This window comes from Sinohyriopsis cumingii, unplaced genomic scaffold (assembly GCF_028554795.1).
Source record: "Sinohyriopsis cumingii isolate HCF-2022 unplaced genomic scaffold, ASM2855479v2 utg001554l, whole genome shotgun sequence".
Taxonomy (NCBI): domain Eukaryota; kingdom Metazoa; phylum Mollusca; class Bivalvia; order Unionida; family Unionidae; genus Sinohyriopsis; species Sinohyriopsis cumingii.
In genome coordinates this window covers 330,269-351,535 of record NW_028316017.1, presented here as the reverse complement: position 1 = coordinate 351,535, position 21,267 = coordinate 330,269, and the positions used below count along the sequence as shown (strand labels likewise).

Sequence of the window (21,267 nt, the reverse complement as noted above, 5' to 3'; positions counted from 1 at the left end):
TCTGTATGCAACAAAGTGGAAAAGGCAGTAAAGGCATACATCAGTATCGTCACACGTAACAAAGTAAGTCCCCCAGTTACAATACAGTAAGAGATATATGACTAAGTTGATAATCTATTTATTTCATGTTTTTGTATACTAAAACCGATAATGTAGAAGGTAGACCTGAAACATATATATGAAATCATTGTTCTGCCAAGGTGAAGATGTCAGTGACCGAACTGACAATTGAAACTTTTAAATGTCTAATAATCTTTTGTTTGTAAATATACTGTGAAATACCAATGTGTAAGACATACAAACCGAGGGTCCAATTTGGAAAAAGGAAGACACAATCTAATGTAAAGCAAAACTTCTAGATTACACTTGTTCTTTTGTTGGAGTTTGCATTAATGTGGAAAGTGGTTTCCAAAGCTTGCTTTTCTTTTTTCGAGGTTATTGTCCACAGAAGAACTCACTGTTTGATTATTAGGCCCGTTAGTTTCTTATATGTTTATCTTACTTTGTTTTCGGAAAGAGATGCTTTTGCAATATCCGGATAAAATATATGGCTCTGCATTATACTACATAAACAATATTGTCCGTACATACTAAACGTTTGCAATAGGATCTTACGACGCGATAAGACGTGTGTTCGATCCCCGGCCGAGTCATACCAAAGACTTATAAAGATGGTATTAATAGCTGCCTGGCTTGTCGTTCAGCATTAAGAGGTTAGTGTTAGGACTGCTCGGCATGGTGTCAGGCTAATGTGACTGGGTGGGACATCATACTACATGTCTGCGGCATGATGCCCCAGTGCTGTTATCACGGTACCAATTGTTTTTCCATATACCTCAATGCTAATGTTTTGTGAAATAAATACACTTTCTATCCTACCTCAGCATGCACGTCACACACTGTGATAGAGAACAATGCTAGATTGTTAATTTGACAAGGACAAAACCAGGAACTCCATTGCATTTAAGAGAGATAACTCTGCTGGAACTAGACATGGGTAAGAGTTATCTAGTCACAACAGACACAGTTTCAAATATGTGTACCACAGTTTAAAAAATCATAAAAAATGCAAAATATGATCTAGATAGGAATTAACATAATCTCACATGTTGCCAAGAGGCACAACTTTTTTTAAGCCAAACAGAAAGTACAACTCTTTCATAATGCACCAATCACAGCTAGTGTTGTTCTTTATTTCTGAATGCAATCTTTCTACACCTTAAGCCCCGCCCATCTGGACCTGCGCAGTTGGTACCGTTATACCTGCTTGACATCACTATAAACTGCCACATTGCAGACATCGTAGCGATATGACTGAAAAATTGTTAAAGCTACGTTAAAAATCCAAATCACACACACACACACACGGGTCTTAGCATATAGAACTACACTCACTAACCCGAGAAAAGATCACATCACGTAATAAATTTCATCCGTGCTTCTAGTAAAATAAAATTTTCAATTGATAAATATATGAATATTAGGCTGCCAGGCATCCCTTATTCAAACTCTGATGAGAACTGCCATATCTGAGTTGAAGTGATTGAGCTCTTATCTGTGTAAATCAGTGACGGTTTATAGCTCCAGCGAGATTACATATTTACACTCTTGATAATCATGCAGTTGTCACTGTTTGGAACAGGGAATACAAATATGCGTTTCTTTTAATTCTGTAATATGCATTTTTGACCGACTTTTAAAGAGAAAAGCTATTAATCAGATAAAAAAAAACTCACATGTAAAATACACTTAAAACATAACTCAAATTTGTTGAAAAAGCTACATTTCCTGAAGAAGACCAATATTTATGTTCACATAACATCTTCAAGCAGTTCCCTAACATGAACATCTCTTATATAATACCATGAGTTTTTCCGACTGAGAATGCTTTTATTCTTGTGGTTCCCGTGCAGGACCCCAAGCGAACGTTACCCGGGTACCCACTATTTTGTGGTTAGATGATTATTGTGACTGATGTCGTAGACAAATAGTTGCATATATTAACAGCGCCGACAACTAAAGGTTTTTACTCGATATTTATTGTTCGCAAATCAGCTGCCTGTTTTGGTTTTCATATTTGTGCGCGAAGTCGTCAAAATTTGTCCATTATTCCAGTACTGTTTGAAACTCCGTCAAAGTTATATGTTTTTCTTCGATGGCCACCTAATACTGCTTGGCAAATGTGTTGTGACTACTTTTTTCAGCACCGCCAGTCACACAAATTGCAATCGATTTTTCTTCGACAACAATTTGCCTTTAATAGTTGCCATGATCTTTATTCCCGCAATATCAAGGTCAACTGCGGTCTCGGCTGCGATTCCACGACTCTACAGTAACGTGCACGTGTTTGTATTTTGCGAGTGAAACGGTTTTCTTGATGATTGCATCTCGCAAATGTTGATATGTTACGATTGAATTTTTGCGTGCAACTGTAATAATCCATCACAGGTCTTTTACTGATGCTGTCATCGTTAAGTGTAATTGGTCTATAGGCTAAACTTGTCCGGGTGAAAGTAACGAACACTTCCTACAAATTATTTTTCTTCATTGATACAACGGCCAAGCAATCGTAGAAAATAACGTCTTGAGTCATATTAAATATCTGTTTGTGCGTTCCGTGGGTTTGGCACTACATTCAAATTAATCAATAATGACTTTACCTATGCTTTTTGTCCCTATTAATCGTTTCCTCCCAGAATCGATACGGGGACAAGTGCGTTTGTTTTTGAACATTAGTTGAGAAGGCCTTTCCTTTCTTGGCCAATGTAATACCTTTTCGGCATACCTTTTGTAAAATGTTTTAGGGGGGAATTCACGACCAACCGTGGCGCATTGCTCTGCTTAGCGTTTGTGTGCGCAAATGCGAAGATTCTAAGCCGATTAGACTTGGTAATGACACATTATAGTGGTCTCATCAGTACATTTCTTTCTGACCCTTCCACTGATTGTATTTAAGTGTATATGAGGGTCAAAAACACCATTCTATGCTGATATTGGTCAACAAGTGGAGCACAATCACTTTCAAGACTACTGTCCCCTATTAGTTTATCCACCACCCCGTCCGTAATTCTGTAACAACGTCATCTCGCGGATGTGAAACAATTCCCTCACATAAATGTAGTTATAAATCTTAATCATAAGCGCAAAAAATGGTTAAGTACCGTCCAGGACAAATGTCGAGTCATTCGAAATGAATTTTATGTCTTCATACTAACGACGTTGATCATGTATATGCGTGAATCTGGTAAACAATATTGCCCATTTTTTTCAATAAGTGATAATGGTGGCGAGAACTTAAGATGCCGGTGGTCAAGAGTGCTCTCAAAACTCACTTATTACGACTGCAAGAACAAACTTAAAGACCTAAAACGGTTTCCTACCTTAAATATTCTCAGCATGTTTTTTATGTTTTCTAATTTCATGGTGTTTGTTATTGTGATCATATCATTATATGTTTTTTATCTTATAGGTGTTGTCTAATGTTGTAAAGCGCTTAGAGCTTCTAAAGATTAGGTGCTATACAAAGTCCTCATTATTATTATTATTATTATTATTAAACAACATTGTCATTCTACACCATCATCATTTAGTTCCAGTTAAGATAAACAAGCATGATCCACATTCGTGCACCATTAAATCGTGACATTTAGGCTACTAAAGCCATTTTCAAGGGAACGAAAAAACAAGTCGATCATTTGGTAAATTTAATAGGTCAGGTCAGGTTTTTCCTCTGTTTTGCTGGCTAATGTTCCCTGAACCTGGCTTCATGAAGTTACAACGCGTATTATTCGGGATAGTGCTGATAGCTCCTGATCTGCGTTAAAGTCCGCGGTCTTTGATATTGATAACCGACACACCATAGTCTCCGGTTCCCCAGATTTCATTTAATTCGGCCACTTGTATCGAGATGGCTCCTGGAAGCTTAAAACGATGTCGTTGATGTTCACGTTGGACGTTTGTAGTTAACCAGTTTGATTGCGAACATCATTAAGTTCGGTTGAAACAAGGCCAACAAGAACCAGATTTCTCGCGTCAATAACATAGGCTTTGTTGGCAAATCTGTTTAATTGCTCAACGACGCTACGGAAATGCTTGCCTGACTATCATAGCGAGTAAATCAAAACTGGTTGTAACAGGATATACCTGAATTGATACTTGGATCAAATGACAACACAACACAGTGTGATGAAAAATGGAAGTTTATGATATGAATTAATAAAAAATATATACACTACAAATACAGTGATTCTTTCACGCTCTAAACATACGTCTCATTCAATTACTTTATCAAAACGTTTACAAATAGGAAAACAAAGTGATTCATATGTTCAAATGTATGCAGGTAAGAATCGTATAATCTCACGTAATGAAAATAAGATTCAAATAATCTCCTGTTATGAAAGTAAGATTTACATACTCATAATTTCATGTAATGAAAGTGAAATTCAGATAATCTCACGGAATGGAAATAAGATCCAAATAATCTCGTGTAAATCAAAATGACCCAACTGTACTCAATTGAAACACCAATCAATTGAAACAAACATGACTCAATCATTTGTACAGTCGTACGATTCATAAATATTTGTAAAAACTTGCAAATGTCTCCACTGACAAACCACACAGTTCTCCCGAATTCTTGGGTTGGCCCACACTTGTATTGGTCGCACACACCTTTCATGGATCCACCATGCGCACAAGTTTACAAATTAGCGGTTTCGTCTTCGTATGGCCTTGAAGGTTACATCATCTTCCATATCCATATAGACACACAGACGGCCAGACAGATAGCCTGATATACCCGCACACACATACGCACAGACAGCACATAGTTCTCCTAAACTGGGTTGGCACACTTGTTTTGGCCACGCCCACCTTTCATGGATCCACCATTCGCACAGATATACCTATAGACATACGTACAGACAGGTATCGACAGGTACAAACAGCCCTATGGCTGGAGGACGAAAATGGAGAACGTTCACTCCTTGACAAGATTCAACAACCAGTGTGTCAGTTAGAAAACAAACTTGCCTTAAATCTACAGGAGAGTGAGTACTGGTAATGGTTGAATACCCGTGCATACCGTGCTTTTAGTGTCTTTCGCCGCAAGCGATCTACGCCGAGATACATGCTAGTTCAGTCGCTTACCAAGAAAAACAATTATCCACACTAGGTAACGTTGTACGCAGGTACGATGAAAATGATCAAATCGTTCTAAGACGAAACCAAGTTATTTCTTGCCTTATTCTGTTACACTGATCAAGGGACGCGCTTTTGTATCTGTCAAAAGCGAGGCCATAACCAAAGACTTTGACTAAGGAGTCTTTTTCGAATCGTACCGGACAGTGGAAGACCTTGGTCTGCGGCTATTTTGCGCATCATCCCAGCTAGCCCAAGACCTTTTCATTTTCTATGCGGCCTCTGAACGATATATGTCTCCATGACCTTTTTTACGAGTCATCCACTATAGTTCCGACGGCAACCGCTTGGCAGCCAAGGGATCTGATGTCGCTTTGGTTACGAGGAATGGAAATATTTTGCCACTATTTTGCATTTGTGTCACATCTGAAATTGGCAACGTTAATGCTACCACGTCGTTCTTTTTATCGACCACACTGAGCTGATTAAGCTGTGTTTGTGTAACAAACAAGGGGAAATATCCAGTTAATATTTCATCAGAAATTTTCAGTATGAGCCCACATTCATCTATTTTCGCACTCTTTACTTTCGCAAGCCTGTTTTTGCAACCATCAACAATAACGTCGTGATATTCGATTATTTTAAATTGGGCTGATTAATTGCGAGTTTATGAAAAGAACTTGAAGTTTGAACAGACTGCATGCTTTCTGCAAGCGCATCCTTGACCCTGATTGGGCTACCTGAATCCGCCAACGAAAATGTGTTTTTCTGAGATAGTTACATCAATGCATCTATAACAACAGACGTGAGTATCGGTTGCACGTGCATGACAATGCATGTCGATATTGGATTGTCTGTACAGGTTAAGCATAAAAACGAAAACTAATAAATGAAGTACATGGTAGTGAAGTTGTGCTGGGAAATCTGTAGGTTCGGGTCGACGTTTGATGCCGATCCCTGTACGACTGCAGCTTGTGATATGGTTTCAGATGAGCCTTTAACCGCAAAGAAACTTCGCACACTCTGAATTTGTCAAATATGATCACATTACTGGGATGTCCGGGTTTTACCTGCGCCATATTTTCAAAAGCCGCAAACAGGTGTTTTGGTACGCAAACAACTCATTGGCTACTTATTTGCAATGCAATTTACTGAATGTTGCTTTATATTGAGACTTTCATGCGTTCGAGATCTATATTGTCAGATTTTTCAACTCAACTTTACTAGCGGTACCACATTTACGCCAAATTGCATCTCGTTGGGGTTGTTTTCCGTATAACAGGACGCTATGATTGGCTCCCTAAATATTTTTGAAGATAATTCTACAAAACCAGAATATATGGCAGAGTGGAATCGCACACAAAAAGCAACAATGAGACTCCAAAAAATATCCTTCACGCTGGAAAAATACAAAGTTGTAATTCAGGTTTGGAACCTGTATAAGGCGCCGCCAACACTGGCTCTGGCAAGCGAAAGCAGGCTGCGTAAACGGATGCAATATATACAGGATATTATCTGTTGATTGTTTGTATCCTCAGAAACATAATAAACGAGCCGGCGATTTCGCATAATTGTAGCTACACCTGGCAAGTCCAAAACGTCTCATGTCAATATCAACGTTGTCAAACAGGCTTCGATTTCCTTTCTGTCCCTAAGAAAACTTGAGTTACTGAGCAACTACATGATACACGTGTTGACAAATAGATATTGGTACCGTCCGTGGCATTGACATTGTCAGCTTATATAATGTTTGCATGGATATATAAGATTTAACAAGAGTGATACTACTTAAGTCATTAATGTATCTGTACTTTTTTTCTCTTTATGGATAGGGGTACATAATCAGGTGCAAATAATCCTGAAAAATTTCGATTTATATTTTTATTTTCCTCTCTCCCAAACACACAAAGAACCATCTTATGAAAATCATTCAGATTTACATTTATGTCCATGTATTTATAAAGCAAAACAATATACGACCTTTAAGTTAGAGCGCTGAGAAACGAAACTCACATTTTCTACCTACAATAAAAGCATTATGCATTGTTACAAACAGGCTCATCCTGTGAAAAACATATATATCCATTGTAGATAATACCTTTGTTTCGAAACAAACCAATCTAGGACTACTTCTATTTCTTCTTTTACTGAACTGGCATAATGATAGGCATTGTGAGAATATCGAAGTTGATTGCTGCTTCGTTTGAAAGGTGAGGGTAGGGTACTATAGAGACTGAAGATTATAAACGTCGAGGAATTTGGTAAGACACTAACCCAGGAGGACATAACATGTAAGGATTTGCTTTCACTGAAGACAAAAATACTAACGAATGAATGCAATAGTTTGCATCTTCGTATAGTGCGTATACAACTTTTCTCTCATTTAGCGCGTGATAGTATGTTTTTGAGTATGCACGTATAGTATTTGTATTTGTACCCTACCCTCTTATGCGTGATAGTGTGTGGGTTCTTCTCGAAGGACAGAAATCACTATTGGGTAATATATAAACTAGTGATGGTTATTATGTACTAAGTAATGGATAGAAAATAATATGTTGGATATTAGATATTTTATTCTAGATAGCAGATAACTAAGACTTGGTGCTTTCATGTAAAGGGGGAAGGACTCGCCCTAATGATTCCTCTTCGTTTATTGACATTTACGTGAGCGGCACTTATTTCTAAGGCAAGTTTTGATTTTGGAACATGGTGCTGAGTTTGTTTCTTGAAAGTATTTTCTCTCTCTCTCTCGCCATAGAATTACGGCTAGACGCTATTAACTCACACAATGGCTTTCTAATATTACATTGAGATTGAGTCTAGAGTGACATTCCCATGTAGTAACATAGTCGAACGCGATAAGGCGTATAAAATGACATTTAGGCCTCAGTGGGAATTTAAGATGTCTCTGGCCTCTAACGGGAATTTCACAAATTGGTGATTTAAAATTTAACGAGATTTAACCTTACCTGATGTTACACTTATGGAAATTATCAAATGGTTTAACATGATCACAAATTGGTGATTTAAAATTTAACGAGATTTAACCTTACCTGATGTTACACTTATGGAAATTATCAAATGGTTTAACATGAGTACAAATGAACATTGACATCATAATGGCACTTTTGAGCATAAGGTGAATTTAATATTAAAATGGTACTTGGAGGCACAAGGGGTAATTAATATAATAATGGCACGTGGGTATCAAACGAGAATTATTAATACGCCGGATGTTAGTATTGAAAACATACCGTAGGGAATCAAATTGGAAAATGTGTTGGTAAAAATGTCTTAAGTTAAACATGTGTAAGCCAGTATGGCCTCTTAAAGAAATTAAATATTGAGACTCTAAATCCTACAACTAATGTACAAGCAAACATATAATCACACACATTGTGAAATAATAGAAAAGAGGAAAAGTGATCATCCATTGACAAATATACCTCGAAACTATAATACATGAGAGACCCCGTGCAAACTGAAATTCCACACGAAGTTGGCTTAACTGTATAGGGTGGAAATATTTCTGCACTGTTTTGGTCTTGAGTGGAATGTAATCCCCACATGCCACATTCTCCTGAATAATTGTCGTACGAAACGATATGGGTACTATTAATTCCTAATTGTCATACGGCTTCAAGCAGAGTTAGTTATGATATCGAGTATTATTTCTGTGCACATTTAGCTTCAAAAGGTAACCTACACAACGTATGGCTATCTCGAATGACTTCTGTCTTTGATACTTTGAAATGCTGGAACTCGAAAAGCTCCTCTAGAACCGAATCGGTGACGTGCCAATAAACAAACGTTTAGGTAGGTAACTTTTGAAAAGTGACCTTCGATTTTGGATCAGAGTCCAGAGGTAATGGTAAAAGGTGCCACTTCCATTCGTCGTAAAAGATACGTGGGTGTTTTCATGGCCACTGTTTGATTTATATGGTTGCCTACGTTAGGTAAGACCTCCACACGTCATACGTAGCACCTGGTTTCTTCACTGTTCTTTTTGTACTCCACCAAATGGAACACGGTACTACTTAGATTCATTCTCATTTTTTATTTTTATTTGACGGTCTATAAATCCAATATTGTAAGGATTGTCAACTTTAGTCAACAGTGAGTCGTTGAACGCATCATACGAGTCAGGTTTTCACACGGGTAATGCATCCTGCTGTGTGCTCTTGGCTACTTTTGCGTGCGACGAGATATTCCGAATAAGCTTGGTAAGGGTACGTGTCCATGCTGTTGAAAGCCGGTTTGCTTTTCAAGTATAAATCCTCTATTCTGAACAACGAATGCGTAAAATTGTTGACGGGAGATGCTATGCCACTGGCTTCTTGGTTAATGTTGACCGTTATGAGAACTGTTACTTTAGGTTCACGCAACTGTTATTCAGGTCGATGTAATCATCGGTATGTCGTTTAAGTTCAAACCCGATATGTGCTCAGAAGATCAAAGACGACACGATATAACCTTCTAGCTATTGGGATTTTGCACTGTCATTAGACTTAATAGTTCATTTTGCCATTGTTCCTAGTGAGGCCATTCGTGTTTAAGATACGATTTCTCATTCTGATTGCACCATAATGTTAAATCTTAAGACATTTTAAAATATGATTTTTCCATGTTTAACCCAGACTGCACTACGAAGTTAAACGTATCGACTAATGTTAGATTCCCTCATGATTCCATTCATAACCATTTCAAAATGTTTGATAGGGTCAAAGTGGAGGCTTATTGTTAATTGACGTTATAGCACATACTATTTCATAGTGTTAAAACTCTGGACATTTTCTAACACGCACTTCCCTTTTTACAATCCGCATGTACCAATTTTAACCCCAGATCGATCACTAAGATTAAATCTATGGGCTTTTAGAACGTGTTATTTCTCATCTTGCCCGAGAGGATCGTGCCTAACAGAGTATCATCTCAATATACAACTTATAAACTAGGTTACAGTGACCTTATGTGTTTGTAAGGCATAGGACTAACATACACGAATCAGAGCATCAAGAGTAGTGAAGGGGGATATTATAGGGTCTATGGGACTTATCATTAAAAATACCCTTGGGACAATATAGGGTCTATGTAAATTTAACATGGAGAAAAATCGTGGGACAATATAGGGTCTATGGGAATTAACATGGACAAAAACCCTGGGACAATATAGGGTCTATGTAAATTTAACATGGCCAAAAACCCCTGGGACTGTATAGGGTCTATGTAAAATTGAAACAGGGAGGGTCTCTATTTTTAAAAAAAAAAAAAATAAAAATAAAATAAAAAAAAGGGTAGGCAATGGAAAGGCTATCTCTTTTCGAGAAATATGGCTGGCCCTGAAAAGGGCCTTTGGGTTTATGTTAATATTAATATTAACATAGATGGCATCTGTTACATCTTCTTCTTCTTAAACTCCTTCTAACTGCCGGTCCATACACAAGTACCCTCTTGAGACATCCTTGTCTTTCTATATAAACTCTCCTCATCCATAGACTTGTATCTGTCATATCAACAACAGTCCACTTGGACCGGACATACATGAGCATGTCCGTTCTGAACATCATTGTTGACACAAGGGTTGAAGATTGAACGTCGGTCCACATCTTGAGGCTACTAGAAACAGGTGAATCAATGCACTGAACTGCGCTTATTTATAGGTACAGGTAGGATTGAAACGGATTGAGTTCATTCACCAATCCGAACACGCGTTACAAAATTCAGCCAGCCGCATCCAATCCGAAGAGAGCAGTCTGTGACGTCACGTAGTCAATATAGATCTGCTAGCGCTTGTGTGCAGTCAATCTATGCGACAGTGATTCAACATGACGGAAACTCAGAAAGCGATCCAATGGGGTGCACCAGCAGCGGAGACCGCCCAAGGGAACCCGGACTTACTTTCAGAAGAGGTGAATTGGGATTTTGTGGATTTTCTCTCCTCGCAAGAATTTGTTCCGGAACCTTCGTTACCTTCTTCATTACCGCAAGTGGAGAATTTTAGACAGAGACAGAAAGAAGAATTGGAGAAATTTATACAACGACAAAAGGAAGCGGAACAGGCTTTTCTCCTACAGCAACAGCAACAAGAAGAAGAGGTAAGAAAAAAACAACAGCAACAACAGCAAGAAGAAGTAACAGCAAAGAAACAAGAGGGTGAAAATCAAACGGTCACGGTACTGTTGGACATTTTAGTGGAGTTAAGAAGTCTCAAACAAATGTATCAGACTTCTTTATCACGACCGAAGAGAATACGACCTTCCCGAGCTAAACACGTCAACCCTGTGACTAAGCCTACCGTACCACCCTTAGTGATTTCAACCCAATCATTATCATCATCATCAACATTACGCAGTCCAGAAGTAGGCCTTGGCCGTGGCAAAGGCATAAGGCAGTTAAAGTTGATTGCTTAAACTCACCCCTACATCATAAAGAGAAAAAGGCCCTTTTCAGGGCCACCCACATTTCTCGAAAAGAAATACAATTTCAATTTGCCAATAACTCAAAAATAAACCCCACCCATTTTACCTTATAGTACGTGTCTGTGTATGAGTGCGTGAGTGTAGCTTCTTATTTTAAAATCAAAACTAAAAGACTCTTACCTTATATCATTAATTTATTCTTTTATCCATTTTTTTTTACAATCCAATTCACAATTCACAACACAACACTTTAATAAAAAGTTCATTGACTTCTTCTTTCTCCTTGTTTAGTCTCTCTGTTTTTTGAATTTCTTCACCGTCTTTTCCTCATTTTCTTCCCTTCTTCTTTTCTTCTCCTGTTTCTTTGCCTCTTGTAAATAGAATTGTCTTTTTTCTTCCTCTGAAGAATCCCTCTCTTCTTCCGAAGAATCCCTCTTTTCTTCTGAAGAATCCCTCTTTTCTTCTGACTCCTCTTGTTTCTTTTTTGGGCAATCTGGAGACCAATGTCCTTTTTTTTACAATAATAACAGGTATCTTGACTTTTGTCTTTTTTAGTCCCTGTTTTTGTTCTTTTTTGACGGTCTGGACACTCTGAAGACCAATGCCCTTTCTTCTGACAGATATAGCAAGTATCTTGACTTTTATCTCGAAAGGAAGGAGAGTAGTCCGTAGGCTGGTCTGAAGAGAATTTTCTAATGACCCCTCGCAAAGCTCTGACGAAACGTTCCATCTGGTTAGTCTCTTCCATCTTTGTGCTCGGCTTGAGAGTGAAATGAATAGTGAAAGGATAAGACACACGCCCTTTTATATACGCTGGTTTGCTATGACTATAAAGAAGCTCATGGTGTTTGAACTTGAGTCATTTGACTTTTTGCTTTCAAGATGAAACGATCTAATTCATTCGAGAAGAAAGAAGAAGAAGAAGAAAGTAACAGGCAGAAACGTGATCTATCGCCTCGAACCAGGGCTGAAATCTTGGCACAAATTCATGCCAGTGATTTTGAAGAGGACATGAGTGAACCAGAATTTGAAACCTCTAAACCAAGTTCACCATCCTTAGTCAACCCTGAAAAATACTATTCCATTCGAGAGACGGAAAAGCGTTCCTCTAGAAAATTTAGAACCACGGCTTACAAATACACGGTGAAGTTTAAAGATTTCAAGTCCGAAGTACCGTTAGAGAAAGCAGAAGGGTTCATCACCGGAGTGTGGGATTCTCTGCTCACTTCACTCAAGCAACAATGTCAACCCAAAGAAGACGATCGCTTGAGACTTTCCATACAACACGACGGTTTGAAATCCCCTGTTTGGATCGAGTTTAGCACCCCTGCAGAATTGACCGCTTCCAAAGTCATGGACAAGATTCAACACGTGCAACAATCTAATGACCAGTTTGACATCACCGATGGAAAAGCCACATTGGACATGACCCACGTCTCTCCTCCTCAAGGGACCGGACGCAAAAAGATGTTATTGGTGAACGACCTTCGCAGTATTAAGCGTAGCCTTGTCCAAATTCACAATCCTCATGACCAGATGTGTTTAGCCCGTGCCATCGTGGTGGGACGAACCTATGCCAACAAGAACGACACGGCAGAATGGAAAAGAGACTGGGAGAACATTCGACAATCGGACCGAGCCAAACAACGAAGTGAAGCAGAACTCCTGTTACGACAAGCTGGCATGTCCAAAGACACACCCTGTGGCATTCCTGAGATGCAAAAATTGCAAGATGCCCTAGCTCCACGATACACCTTGAAAGTGCACTCTCAAGAAGTGCGCGGGCCTCTGTTGTTTCGAGGGCAAGATTTTAAGGACGGAAAATACATTCATGTTTATCATCACGATGACCATTTCGATACCATTACCAGTATCACCGGATTCCTGGGATACGGTTATTACTGTGAGAAATGTGACCATGGTTATAATAATCGAGAGCAACACAAGCATTGTGGATCGAAATGCTCAGGATGTTTGGCCTCTTCACCCTGTCTGAGCGAAGAACCAGTGCCTTGTTCAACTTGTCTGCGCACGTTTGTCAGCCCTACCTGTTACCAACAACATCTGAAAACGCAAGGTTCACAGAAGAAATGTGCTTGTCAACTCCTGAGATTGTGCCCTACGTGTGAACAAGTCATACGTACCAATAATACCAAGGCACACGTATGTTCAGGAAAGAAAAAATGTCACATTTGTCACCACATCGTGGACTTGGAACACCAATGCTACGTGCAAAAATACCAACCCCCACCAGAGAAAGAGGACGGTCACAAGAAGAAAGGCAATTTCATCTTTTTCGATTTCGAATGCATGCAAGAGACCGGCATTCACATTCCTAATTTCTGCGTGGCTCATCGAGCGTGCGAGAAGTGCATTCAAGAACCTATCTTCAGTCATTGCCCTCACTGCAGCAAGATTCCCGGAGGGCGTGAAAAAATCTTTCGGGGGCCGAACACGTTAGCCGATTTTGCCCAATGGGTCTTAGACCCCGTCGACAAGACGTGGAGCCAAGAGGACATCGAACGTTACGGAGATTGTCATCGTCATGCCACGGTGATGGCTCACAATTTCTCCGGATACGATGGACAGTTTCTTTTGAGGTACTATACGGAACAAGGCACCGAGCGTCCTAAAGTGACTTTGAACGGAGCCAAAATCATTTTCATGCAAGTGGGACAAGTACAGTTTAAAGATTCGATGAGCTATTTGGCCATGCCTTTGAGTCGAATGCCTAAAACGTTTGGAATGACAGAAATGGCTAAAGGGTACTTTCCAAACGTTTTCAATACGGAAGCCAATCAACACACCGTTCTACCCCATTTACCTGAGGCTCACTATTACGACCCCGACAACATGCGTACCGAACAACGAGAAGCTTTCTACGCTTGGTACCAGGCTCACGCCTCGGACCCTTTCGACTTTCAGGAAGAAATGCTAAAGTATTGTCGTTCCGACGTGGACATTTTACGACGTTGCTGTGGAAAATTTCGAGAACTGTTCATGGAACACGGAGGGGTCGATCCTTTGAAAGAAGCTTGCACCATTGCCAAAGCGTGTTCCTTAGTGTACCGCCAACGATTCATGCCTGAAAACACCGTGGCTGTCATCAGTCCTCAAACGACCCACTATGTCAAACGTCAATACTCGGTCAAAGCCCTACGTTGGTTACATTACTTGTGCGACAAGGAAGACAAGTGGATTCAGCATGCCCGCAACGGAGGGGGCGAAAAGACCATCGGAACGTATTCGGTCGATGGCTGGGACTTAGAAAACCCCAAGATCGTGTACGAGTTTAACGGTTGCTTATTTCACGGATGTCCCGTCTGTTACCCTGACCGTGGCACCAAAAATCAGTTTTTGCAACGAACCATGGAAGACTTGTACCAGGACACTTGTCAGCGTCGCCTAAAGTTAGAACAGCAAGTATACCAAGTGGTGGAAATGTGGGAACACGAGTACGATCACCGTATGAAAACCGATCCCGAGTTTAAACGCCTCGTGGAAAGTTACCAGTTCATGGACCCGCTGAACCCGAGGGATAGTTTGTACGGAGGAAGGACCAATGCCACCTGTTTGCTGTACCAAGCCGACGAAGAGAAAGGAGAAGAAATCAAATACTTGGACGTGTGTTCGCTGTATCCCTACGTGTGCAAATATTGTCGCTTTCCTGTAGGGCACCCGCAATTGCTGACGGAACACATCGACCTGAAAAACATTCGACAATACGAAGGCTTAATCAAGTGTAAAGTTTTGCCTCCCACGAACCTATACCATCCCGTCTTACCTCACCATCGTCAAGGCAAACTGATGTTTCCCTTGTGCCGTACTTGTGCCGAAACGTACAACCAAGACCAACCTTGCCATCACAGCCAGGAAGAACGGGCCTTGACGGGAACCTGGGTCAGCGTAGAATTGTTCAAAGCTCTGGACATGGGATACCAACTGTTAGAAGTGTACGAAATTTGCCACTTTCCCAAGACACAACAATACCACAAGGGTGACCCCAGTCAGAAAGGCATTTTCCCAGACTACGTTGATGCCTTTTTGAAACTGAAGCAAGAAGCCAGCGGCTATCCTTCCTGGTGTCACACTCCCGAAGACCAAATACAATTCAAAGAGAAATACTACGAACAAGAAGGCATCACTTTAGACCACATCGAGAAAAACGAAGGCAGGCGATCGTTTGCCAAAGTGATGTTAAATTGCTTGTGGGGTAAAATGGCACAACGACCGTGTTTACCCAAGACGGAATATTTGACAGAACCTTCCCGCTACTTCCAGATGATTCACGACAAAACCAAATACATGAAACACGTGGACGTCGTTCGAGAGAATTTAATCTTGGTCAATTACGAAGAAGATCTGGACTTTGTACAAGACGACCCTTTTGGAAATGTCATCATTGCGGCTTACGTGACAGCCCATGCTCGCTTAAAATTGTACGAAGCTTTAGAACTGTTAGAAGAACGCGTCCTGTACTTTGACACGGACAGTTGCATTTACATCCATCACCCGAGTCAACAGCACCCTGACATCGAAGGAGACCGTTTAGGAGCCTGGACAGACGAGCATCCCGACGACAAGATTCTAAGTTTCGTCAGTGGCGGTCCCAAAAATTATGGCTTCGAATACCGGGACAAACAAGGAGAAGTGCACACGACGTGCAAAGTGAAAGGACTGACTCTGAATTATCGTACCAGTCGAGTGGTCAACTTTGGGGTATTGAAAGAAGCCTTGCAATCGGGAGAGGATGGAAACTTTAAAGTGACCACCTATCAGCCGAACAAGATTGTACGTTTACCCACTCACCACATCGTCAGTCGGCCCTTGGAAAAAGTTTATCAAATCGTGTACCAGAAGCGAGTTCGACTTCCCAATCATTTCACCTTACCGTATGGACACGTTGGTATAAAACATTGGTTGTAAGAGGATAGTTACCCCACCAGAAAGATGACTTCGCCACAGCAAGAATCGAGTGAGAAACCCGATGAGAACTCCAAGTTCAAACCCTACCATTTTCCAGTCTTCTTACCTGACTATTGTTGATTGTGCCCGTCGATTGGACACGTTTCAGAAATGGCCTACGGATAGGGAAGGATTACCTTCTTCGCATGTTTTAGCTAGAACAGGATTTGTCTACTTGGGACCTGAGTCAGGATTGGGATACGAGGTACAGTGTTTCGCTTGCGGACTGAAGTTACGAATGGATCTATGTATCTATAAAGATTCAGCTATTCTGGAACATACTCGATGGTCTCCGCACTGCCCTTACCTTTCTTTGGCCTTTCCACCCATCACACTACGGTACAATGTTGACGGTACCTTAGAGACGGTACCTTCCGAAACAAGACATAAAAAACGTAAAAAAGGAAAGATGTACAAGCTGGAGACTGCATTGCGACTAGTATAAAAAGGGGGCTATGGTCAAGATCGATAGTTCATTGTGACTACCAAGACCGAGCGAACAAGATGAATACTTTGAAAGAGACATCGTTCCAGTTTGGGGATTGTAAAAAAGTTGTATCTTCCTCTAGTGTGACTAATATTGGATGGATAAGACCCATGCATTGCGACGGAAAATGTCCGGAAGGAAACTGCGATTGTCCATGTGGTTACCATTGTAATTGCGTAACGGAGTTTGCAGACGAGTGCGATTGTGAGCCTTGCGATGGGTACGATGCTGTACGTTGTGACCTGAGCGATGCCGTAAAGCATCATGGGAACTTTGTTCTCACTACCCCTGTCATGGAAAGTGATGCTGTGCGTGTCAAACCTGAGGGATGCGAAAGCGATGCCGCTCGTCCTCTTAGACATTTTACCGGGTTTAAAGGGGAATGTTCACCTTCACGTCTACCCCCCTACGGATGTCATCCAGCCCTGAGCAAACTCCTGTTCCTGTCACCCAACCCTCATCGAAACGAACCTGTGAAAAACGAATATTCGTTTCCTGTGCGTTTGTCGGAATACTGCGACTTTGAAAATCGTCTTCAATCGTTCAAAGGAAAATGGCCTAAGTATCTGGGAGGACCGACCCCCGAAGAATTAGCCAGAGCCGGATTTTTCTACTTGGGCGAAGGAGATAAAGTCAAGTGCTTCAGTTGCGGTGTGTCACTTCATCACTGGGAACCACAAGATTCGGCCTACGTAGAACATGCTCGATGGTCACCGAATTGTCATTACTTACCCTTAGTGGGACCGAGACATTGAAGTAACTTCTTACCATAATAATCTGTTCATGGATACTTTACAAGAGAACATTCGTGCTTTGCCTGTGGAGTTGAGAGAACGCATTTATCGAGAACTAGTTAAAATACAAGTGAAACGTAAAGAACAATTGCATCCGTTACGTCACCGGTGTTTGAACCACTGGTACCTGAAGGCTATACAAGGACTGATTCAATTGAAAGTGTTCCATCGGACGGACATTGATGAACGATCCTCTAGTTTTAAAAAGGATTGGTTTGGTATGGACGATTCTACCTACATCATTGTAAACGTACTGCATCGAATTCCAGAGGAAGAGTTAACGAATTACCAACATCTTAAACACAATGTCAACTTGGTGAAAGAGGAAACTTCTGAACGAATTGTAATGTGCAAATTAGTGACTCAACGATTTAAATTCGACACTGAAGTAAAACCATGTTTGTGCAAAGAGTACATTTCTTGTGTCAGACCAAAGAGGATTTAGTATGACCTATTCATGGATACTTTGCTAGAGAACATTCGTGCTTTGCCTGTGGAGTTGAGAGAACGCATTTACCGAGAACTGATCAAAATACAAGTGAAACGCAAACTCAAAGTGATTCGTCCGTTTTTAAATTATGCTATGTTCCAAAGTACAAGAAGACTGATTATGAGTGGATATTACATTAGGCACAAAGGTAAACGAGGCTATTGGCCACCACCCAACGATTCCAAAAACAGTGTATATACTTATGGATAATTTACAAGAGAACATTTCGGGCTTGCCTGAGGAGTTGAGAGAAAGGATTTACCGAGAGCTGTATTGCTTCCGAAACAAAGACACTATAAAATCAAGTTGCCATGCCACGGATTATGTCACATATCATTCAACAGATTCCGTGGAAGGTACTCAATGACCATATTCAAACCGTGGATCATTACCATCAATTATTACAAGAACTGTATCCATTCAATTTGGGACGACAAGTGGTGTGTGTCTTAGTGACTTGTTTTCTGGGATTTCGTTTACCAGCCGATTCTTTGTGGACTCTTTACGATCAGTACTTACCACCTCAATGGCCTTAAATGGTCACGAAAAACTCCTTTTGCTCAAAGCCTTGCGGTTTCATCTGGATACTTCTCGACCTCAACAGGATAAAAAGATTCGTCAACTTTTAGCTACCCAAGACGTGTATGACGATGTGTGTGTAGCTTGTGACTTACATCCCCATTGGACAGATGTCCGTGCCTGGAAAGAATGGGGTTTTGAGGCTTGGACCCAAGAAGTGGCCCAGTATGCACGAGAGTTGTTCAAGGAAAAAAGTTACTTTTCAACCCGTGTTAGTGACGGTGCCAGAAGAACCCGTCACCCAGGACAGGACTGTCGTGGACAGGCCTGAAAGACCCTTTCGGGAGGACACTTGTGTGACCTTACCCCCTACTATAGAACTGGTTAGAACATTACCCAAAACATGTTGTTGTACAGACACTTGTGTTTATTCCACGTTCATAGTTATCATGTGCCTTTTATCCTTGTACTTAAGCCTTTGGCTTTTATGTATTTTTGTCTTTCGTATTCATGTTTGAAAAAAAACATTAAATAAACGTGTTCTGAAAAAAGTATATAAACTCTTGTCTTGTTTGCTTTTCGTGTCACAAGTGACATTTCTCACACCATGGCTACCTCTGCTGTCTCTGCTCCCTCTTCCTCTACTGTCAAAGTCATCGACGAACACTTAGATCGTGCCAGTTGGGAGGCTTTGTATCTTCGCCATCCCTTTAACATGCTCATTGCTGGACCTAGCGGTTCAGGCAAAACCGAATTCGTCAAACGTTTGATCGAACATAAACATCATTTGATCGATCGGCCCCCTCAACGGATCGTGTGGTGTTACAAAGAGTGGCAATCGGCGTACAGCCTCTTGCGAGAAAGTCAAGGCGATTCCATCGTGTTTGTGGAAGGCATTCCTAAAGAAGACGCCGGCATCGTCTCTGACTCCCGTCAAACCCATTTGGTGATTTTCGACGACATGTTAGGAGAAGACGAAGAAGAAATTAAATTGTGGTTCACGCGCAAAGGGCATCACCGTAATGCCAGTGTCATTTACATCACCCAAAATTTATTTAAACAAAGTAAAGCCCATCGCACCATCAGTCTCAATGCGCATTACGTGGTCTTGTTTAAAAGCCCTCGAGATAAATCGCAAGTGCAAGTCTTAGCCAAACAGTTAGGAACGCCTTGGCTGACTCAGGCGTACGACGATGCCACTCAAACGCCACACGCCTATTTACTCGTCGATTTGAAACCTACCACCCCCGAGGATTTGCGATTTCGTACCCACTTGTTTCACCACTGGTGCCAAGACGGAGGGCCTGTCCTGTACACGTCTCCGTCCTCGACTTCATTTCACTCCCCATAAAAAAATCTATAAAAACCTCAGACCCTTTTTCGTCTGTCTCACTCTCAGTGCGAACATGACGTCCCTTCAGTCGCATCTTCCCGTCAAATTGATTCGTGCCTTGTATGGCATCAGTCGAGAAAAAGATCCACAAACACGAGCTCGTGTCTTAGAAGCTAGTCTCAAAGAAGTCTTACGATGGTTCACGGTGACGGCACGTCAAATACTCCAAGGAATCATTCAGATTCCTCATCAAACCAAACGCTTTTTCGATCGAAACAAAGTCGCTTTGGTCCAACTGGCCGATCCCCGCATCGACACTCAAACCAAAAAACAAATCATTTTGAAACCTGGAGGGAGCGGTACTCTAGGAGGTGTCATCATTCGCTCACTCTTAAGATGGGATCCAAATGCCCCCAAAGTGATACCCAAGACAAAAGTCCAACGAAGCCCCAAGAAGAAAAAGAAAAAGACCAGGTCCCCAAAGAGAAGAACTTCTCCAGTGGCAGGACCCTCCTCTTACCAGACACCACCCCGGAAAAAGAAAAGAAGCCCCAAGAAAAAGAAAAGTCCACAGAAGAAAACTAGTCGCAAGAGAGGCACTTCGGCCAGGACGCAACCTTACACTCGCAAACCACGACCTGCCACAGCGGTGACTGCGTCTCCGGCAGCCTCACGTTTATCCACTTCTCCGTTGATGTCACCAGGAACTGAAGAGTACTTGGAGACGTTGATCACACCAAGAACTTCTCCGTTGATGACCCCCAAAAGAACTTCCCCAGTGGCAGGACCCTCCAATTTAGTGGCAGTGGCTGCTGCTCACAAAGTACCTTCTCCCAAAATCAAAGTCCATGAAAGATCGGGCATGTTACAAAGTTTACTGGATTTGTCCAAGCAAGAACTGGCTCGATTTAGTCCGTTACGTACCCCTGCACGACGTGTCATGCCTGTCCTCAAACTGATACGCCGTAAAGACAATCAGTGGCGACGCGTTCCAGTATAAAAAAGGCCTGTGACCGAGTAGGGTATCAGTGTTTTTTTTGGTGCTCCTAAAGACTCAAAGATGTCACCCTCCAGAAAACCCCAAGGAAAGAAAAGGAAAGGACTGCCACCACGTTTAG

The 21,267-nt window shown here is 41.2% G+C and overlaps 1 protein-coding gene across 3 annotated transcripts in view; it reads right to left on the bottom strand.

The window, feature by feature from the left end:
• LOC149771950 (uncharacterized) overlaps positions 1 to 21,267 on the bottom strand; it is a 42,065-nt gene that overhangs the window by 3,119 nt on the left and 17,679 nt on the right. The gene's annotated exons all lie outside the window — the stretch shown is intronic.